This window comes from Triticum dicoccoides, chromosome 3A (genome assembly GCF_002162155.2).
Source record: "Triticum dicoccoides isolate Atlit2015 ecotype Zavitan chromosome 3A, WEW_v2.0, whole genome shotgun sequence".
Lineage (NCBI taxonomy): Eukaryota > Viridiplantae > Streptophyta > Magnoliopsida > Poales > Poaceae > Triticum > Triticum dicoccoides.
In genome coordinates this window covers 24,008,671-24,016,017 of record NC_041384.1, presented here as the reverse complement: position 1 = coordinate 24,016,017, position 7,347 = coordinate 24,008,671, and the positions used below count along the sequence as shown (strand labels likewise).

Below are 7,347 nucleotides of genomic sequence, written 5' to 3'. Positions count from 1 at the left end.
TCTCCTCATGATAGTTGCCTTTTTCGTGGGTCATCAGCCTTGCCGTGCACCACCAGCATTATACCTCTTACAAATCTGAAATTGATCATGAGATTGTGGTTGTTGCTATGCTCCATGTGAGCAGCCTTGCTAGCCACTGTTACCATCGTCGTTGCTAGTTTCCAAGTGAACCTTGTATGGATGTTTCTCGTGAAAGGTGCTCGGCAATATGCTTTGAAGTGCCATACCATTCATACATTTTTTTTCCTACTAGAGTTAGCATCAACATTGTATGGCAAGCATCCAACACTTTCATTATCAACATCTATTGGTGTCTGGTCCATGCTCGTGGATTTTTGAATCATGAGAATAATATGAAATTTAGTTTGTGTGAAAATCCATCATTTGGATCTTTCATGTCCTATAGTTACTAATATGGTTAAAATATAGTTATCGGGCTACATGTACTATAATAACCAACATGATCCAGGATGCTAATTTTAAAGTGGTCATCTTCCCATGCATATAGTTACCAGGCTGCTCACACTGAAGTTACCAGGTTGCTCACACTAAAGTTACTAACATAATGATTATGTAATTATCAAGCTTCCCAAACTATAGTTACCAACATAAGAAAAAGTATAGTTAGCACTACACATGCTACATTTTGTCCAATGCGTTAGATCATATTCACCATCGTAGTACTCATGTAGTACATTGGTGTTTGCGACGAAGGACTAGTTTTGGGATCGACTATGCATGAGTAATCCGACAACCTACATAATGTTCGCTAGTAACAACACATGAACATTATATTATGCATAACTCTTGTACTTCCGGTGAAGAATTTCAACCTAAAAAAATTGAAATGTTGCAAAAGTTCAGATTTTCATGCCCAATAACTTATTTGTAAACAGTGTGGTAACATACCCCATGCCTAGTGTTGTAGTGTGTTGTTTCTGATCACTTGAGTGTTAGAGTCATCGACTTGTGTGGCATGCACTCTGGTGACTAGTGTATGTGCATACACACGCGCAGTGTGTGTTGTTTGCTGGACCAACGATTTTGGATCGTGTTGTAAGGTGTCTACTCTGGTCGATTAGGCAACCGAGCCATCGAGTTGATTGTAGCGAAGCCCCACGGCTGGTGTGCGCGCGCCACATATATCAATTTCTGTCCAATTTAGTTCATTAACTGGTCAATTCTATTCTTCTATATGAAAATGCAGAGCTTCTGCCGGTTATAGAACCAACTCTGTGAGAAAAGCGTAAGCCTCGAAAAAAGAAATATTCTTTATTGAAAAATGTATATTTCAGTTAAGAAAAGCATTGTGATATACTAAGATACTTGACATATACTTTTTTGAGATACACAAAACATACACAAATCACAAACACGCATACACACCTAACCCCGCTCGCGTGCAAACCGTACCCCTAGCTATGAGCATCTCCGGGGACTAAGCCGATAGATATTAAGATTAATAAAGTCGCCACAGATATCTTGTAGGGGACGGACACATCACATCACTGGAAGAATAGCGTCAAGAAGAGTAAAATAAATTGAGAAAATTGCAACCATGTATACTTGGCATATACGCTAAGCATGCTGCGCACCTCGATGTGTTGCCTTTTCTCTGTTGATCAGGATTGTGTTCCTTTCATATTCCTCCATGTTCATAAGCCCGACACTATCACCATCAGCACAGAATAACAGCATCACCGTGGGTTGTGGAAGGATGAGTTTCATGTGCACATGTGCTACACGAGTGACTCACTAAAAAGAACGGTGCTTCATGCTCAGGCTTGTCTGGTATATAGAGTTCCCCTCGTCACCCCAAAGGGCAAGACGTACGGCGACGCGGGAGCCCAACCTCGACGCTGGAAACCATCACTTGGTCGCCCAAACCGTCACCGTCGTAGAAATGCAAAACTGCAGGAGAGCCTGCAAAATCAGCTTAGCTCATTTTTTTCGTATCTTCTTGGGGCATTTATAATCGAATCCTCAACAATTAATTCCTCGAACACCTTCTCCAACCTTCACTTCGTGAGTATGAGCAGTTAAAAGAAGTGCAGAGCTAACCAAATACTCAAACTTAACTCATGAAACGAACTAGCCTTTCTCCCCCTTCTTACTTCTACATTCTTCTTCCTTCTTCCTTTTTTTTCTTCCACGTGGTTAGCGATTACTTTTAGCCGGTAGGTGCCATAACCTAGGTAGGAGCTAGGATAGATGCTCCGCAAATGAAATTTGATGGAGGATCACAGCGTGCGACGAAGTAGTCGAGAAAGCCGGCAAAATTCGGCCATGGCTTCTTCGTTTGAATGGTGTCTTCCCTTGATCCCGCTACTAGTGACGCGATGTCATGGTCCGAAACATAAAGATGCATCGTAATTGGTGATGCCGGGGCCACCAAATTTTTTTTGTAGCTTGAGTTTTCCTTGTGTAGTGCTCCTCCGTGGGGGGCTTAGCTCCCCTGATGTACTGCAAGTTGTAATTGGATCACTGACATGTGGGCCCACATGTCAATGGCCCAACTGCACCCTACAGTACATCAAGAGAGTCTCATCCCTCCGCAGGAGGTGCAGCTTTGCTCTTGGCCCGCCATGATAGTGAGGACTGCCACCAGGCAAGGATGAGGAGGCGGAGCACCGCCATGGGCAGAGACGATGGAGGATGAAAAAGTGAAGAAAAAAAGTTCGTCAGATTCTTGCCGCAATTTGGTGGCCGGAGGTCTATGGGGTTGTGGAGTGTCGGCTAGCATGTGGGGTGGTCGCCGGAGGCAAAGAATGTTGCTGGGTCGGCGCCGAAGTGGAAGCGGCCGAGCAAGAGAGAGAGGCAGCGCTTCCTCCCGGCCCTCACGTCGTCCCCTTGGGCGACTCGGGGGCGACTAGGGTTCCGCCGCCGCCGCCGCCACCCCCCTCCACCCCTTCCTCCCCCTCGCTGCTACCAGAGACGGCCACCGGGAAGCCCGTGCGGACGCCAGTGAAGGTGGCGGCAGGGATCTCGGTGCTCCTCCCCCTCTTGGAGGCCCGTGGTTCCTGGGGCGGCGGCCCTTGCCGGAGAGGTGACGTCGTCGGGCGGTGGGCGGTGTTCGCAGGGGGTGCTGGCCAGCGTGCCCGGCCGCACGGGCGGCGGGTGGCTGGTGGAATCCGGCCGCAGTGCGAAATCCCTATTCCCTGCTGCCTCTCTCTCGCCTCCGGTGTGGGCTAGCATTTTCTGGCTCCGGCGTTGGTGCGTGTTGGTGGTCAGCTAGGGAACCGGGGGAAACCTTGGCCGGTCCGACCGGCCCGGCGGAGGCAACGCCGAAGGGTGTTGCTTTCCTCCATGGGGGCGCAGCCGAGGTCCCCTGCTCTCCACCCCGAACCCCCTGCCCGGGTGAAAACCATTATCCTCGGCGGATTTGGTGGCAGCGGCGCCTTGCGCGTCGTGACCTTGCTGGAGGCGTCATCAAGGGTGTGTGGCTCGGTCGGGAGGTTATGCAGGTGAGGGATTGAGCTACCTCCTCTGCGTCGTCCGATTCCTTGAAGCTTGTCTCCAACTAGTTGGGCATGGACTGCGGCGGAGCAGACGGCGAGGTATATCCCAAATCGATGTGGTCATCCTATGTCCACCTTGCGATGCGAGGGCGACATTCTTCCAGCTCTAGGGTGAGCTTCTCGAAATACCGATGTTGCGGCACCTACGAGCCATGGCGAGGGGGAAGGGTCCCTCTTCGGTGATTGAGAGGGAAGATGTTGGTTCCCTTCTTCTCTAGGTGTTCCTGGAGCACGGTCCATCCTCGAAGGTCGGCTATGTCCTGCTGTGCTGCTCAGTTTCTGCTACATATGATTCTAGTGTGGAGTGCTCGGCCTTTGTTAGCTGCAATTCATTTGCGGCTTGTGGAGGTTGTCGTGAGTAGGCTTTCCAGTGTTCCCCATTGTCTCGTTCTGACCGTTGTAAGTTGGGTTGTCTGTTGTAACTCCTGGCCGGTTGATGGCTTTGTTAATTCAAAGTCGGGTTCTTCGCGAGCCTTCGTTCTAAAAAAAAAGAAACAGCCGCACGCAAGAGAGGGAGTATTTTGCTGAGAATTCATTTTGACTAGTCAAATTTGAGAGACGGTGGACACTTAATTTTACAAAGTTAGTACTCTTTTCAAAAACTATGATGTTTTATACTCGTCAAATTTGCCGCGAAAGAGCAAATATCTCTTTACTTCCTCATCCGAGATTATTGTTGCTAATCGATCCATCCATCGAGCAATACAGTTCACGTCGTGTTACATCAATGGGATTAACCCGCACACAACACAACAGACAACACAATCGATCCTACCGGCCGACGGCCGGAGGATTAGAGTAGAAATCGCGCAAGTCGTTTCTTGGGCGCGACGGCCTCGATGGGACGTGGATTATTAGAACAGCTGCACCCCGGCCCTTGTATCCTGGTTGTTCAATATTGCTTTAAGATCTGTGCAACACAACTAACTTTTCGTATGAAAATTTCTCTTTTTTGTTTCTCTCACATAAAAGATGTCTTGAAGTTCAAACCTTTACAGCGTGGCAAAGCTTTCCATCTATAAGATTTTACATTAAAAAAATTGTTTTTGTATATTTATATTTGACAAAAAAATCTATAAGATTTATTCTAGATTCTAGATAGAAAACTTTGCTACGCTGTAAAGGTTTGAACTTCAAAATATGTTTTATGTGAGAGAAACAAAAAAGAAAAATGTGTTTGCACGAATCGCGATGCGTAGAATGGATGGCTAGATAGAGAGGGCCCCGGTGCAGCTGTGCTATTTTATATTTTCGGGCCTCGATGGCCTCACCCAGCGGCCACGCCGCCTTGATCAAGTACTCCCCGTGCTTCACCTTCTCCACCAGCGTGATCTCCTTGCTCGGCGCAATTCCAAAACCGTCGACGAGCAGGGTGTACTCGTAGACGAGGTCCATGCAGGCGTAGGGCACGTCGAGGAGGCCAGGGTACGCGGCCTTGGCTTCCTGGACGCTGAGCGGGCACACCTTCTCGGCGGCAGCCAGGTACGCCGCCGGGCTGGACTTTGCGCTGGGCGCGCCCTTGTCGACCCACCCGACCTGGGTGGCCTTGCCGTAGAAGAAGGACGCGACGTAGATGGTGTCCTGGCCGGCCCCGCCACCGCCGTTCCACACGCCGCCGAAGGTGCAGTTCTTGGCCGCGCAAGGCGCGTCCAGCTTCAGCGCCCTGGCGATCTCCTCCCTGCACTTGTCGTACGCCGCGCCCTCCGGCGAGGCTGAGGCGTCGTACTCCTCGCCATTGTAGGTGTACTTACCTTCATGGAACAAGCTTGCATTGTTAACAGGAAATCCAACTGAAAATGGTTCATGGCTGTGCTCCTCTGCTTCTGTTACAGATACGTACCACTGAATCCACGGAGTATGCAGGAGCTGAATGGCCCCTTCTTCGCCTTCAAGATCTCCACACGAGCGGCTAAACCACCGTAGTACAAGTAACTGCATTCATTAAGATTTTTTTTTTAGGGAAATTCAGATGTTCTCTTCAATTTTTCGTGCTAGTACAAGTGATTTGCCAAATGCAAAACCAGAACACTAACCTGTGGACATATACGTTGTAGTCTTTTCCCTTGAGGTATTCCTTGGTGATGTAGGGGTCCTTGCCATCAGGAACAGCCGGAGCATTCGCCGCAGCATCTCCAGAAACCGCATACGCCATTTGCACCGACCCACCGCCAAGATCAATCACACCTACCGTCTTTGAGTAGTCTCCTCCCAATTTGTCCAGCAGATAGTTCAGAGCAACCTACGTACCATCGTTTGATGCATACATAAGATGGGGTGTGTATATGGATTCATTGCTCATCTATGGTATTAGTGGCTGGTATGGTACCCATATGTAAGATCCTTCTTGAGATCCCTCAAGAACGTTGATCCACTTTGGATTGTACTGAAACCTGCTCTCTGTGTGGACGACATCCCTCACCTGCAACAAGATCATTTCCAGCCCTTGTTCAGCAGTGCATCTTTCTTCCGTGATACGTACAACTGACAGTAACATGTGGAAGATAAAAAGTAATTACCGCCTGAAGAATCTCCTCTGCTTGCTCATCTCCGATAAGTCTGAGTCCAGCCGTCGCCTGCAGATTTTATGTCCAGAAGGGAACATATATACTTTGAGGATCAAATTAATTTAGCTTTGATATATGTTCAACTTTTAGAATATATTCATTTGATAATTGAAGTTGCCATTTCTCTAGAATGAAGACACCGCGCCACTCTGCATCCTCACTTGGGTTTTTTTTTTTGGATGAAGGTTTATATCAACAAGTCGGTAATGATTTTTTCTTTGCTGGGCTCAATGTCCGTGGCATTTCGTCATGTGTTTCTTATTCAGAAACTGAATTCCATTTCTGTTCTATACGTACCCCTAGTTTAAGGGGAGTCGTTTTCATAAGCGAGGCCGGGACAACGCTCTTGGCCTTGCCAAGCAGAGGCAGCATAGACTTGGCAGCCTCCTGCGGTCGCCCAGCGTACGAGCTCAGCCCAGGTTGCACCTGCACCAACGAACGGAAGCAGTATCAACATGTTGTCATAACACAATCCACTAATGGATCGATGATCGGCATGCATGGCTATCATCGGTGTCCTACCCTGGCGAAGACCTCGATGTCGTCGCCGATTTCGATGAGGTCCATCTTCTTGTCGAACCTGAAGACGTGCACCCGCGTCGAAGATCACGGCGTACTTGCCTGGCGCCGCCGGCGCGTTCTCAGCAGGCTGCTCGACGCCGCCGCCCTTCCGGCCAAGAAGTACCCCGTCCTGCGCAAATGCCGAAGAGGCTAGGACTAGCAGGACGAGGAGCAGGGCCATGATGCCCATGGTGTGAGCCATTGCGAGCAACTACTGTCCGATGCAGTTCGTGCTCCAGCCACCAGCAAGGTACTGTGGTTTTAAAGGGCCCGAGAGGAGACAGCCATTTCCACTAGCAAGGCACGGTTGCTGTCTAAGATTCGTTCCCCGTGTTGAAAGGGGAATGTCTTGCCTGCCACTGCTGTGCTCCGATCCATATTCCCACGTGTATAACGGCTCTCCGCTCTTCTTCTTTTTTGACGCAAATGAACGTGTACAATACTTTCTTTTTTGTGAGGGGTGTATTAATACTAGTTGGACGATGCGCGCGCGTAGCTACGATCCAGAACATTTATAAACGCAATAAGATCTACGGCATGTGCAAAAGCTCCTGCAGTTTAAGATTGCAACCCAACCACATCCACATATGTTCTTGCATAACTTTTGAAACCACCGCACATTCCTCCAAATTTCCTCCTCCGCTAAAAGTGCTGCCTTCTCAAAAACCCCAAACATAAACAAGACAAGGCATCCTCTTTATCCT

The 7,347-nt window shown here is 48.8% G+C and overlaps 1 pseudogene; it reads right to left on the bottom strand.

Moving 5' to 3' along the window:
• Positions 1 to 4,065: 4,065 nt before the first annotated feature.
• On the bottom strand, positions 4,066 to 6,859 carry LOC119266804 (annotated as a pseudogene).
• Between the last annotated feature and the right edge of the window lie 488 nt (positions 6,860 to 7,347).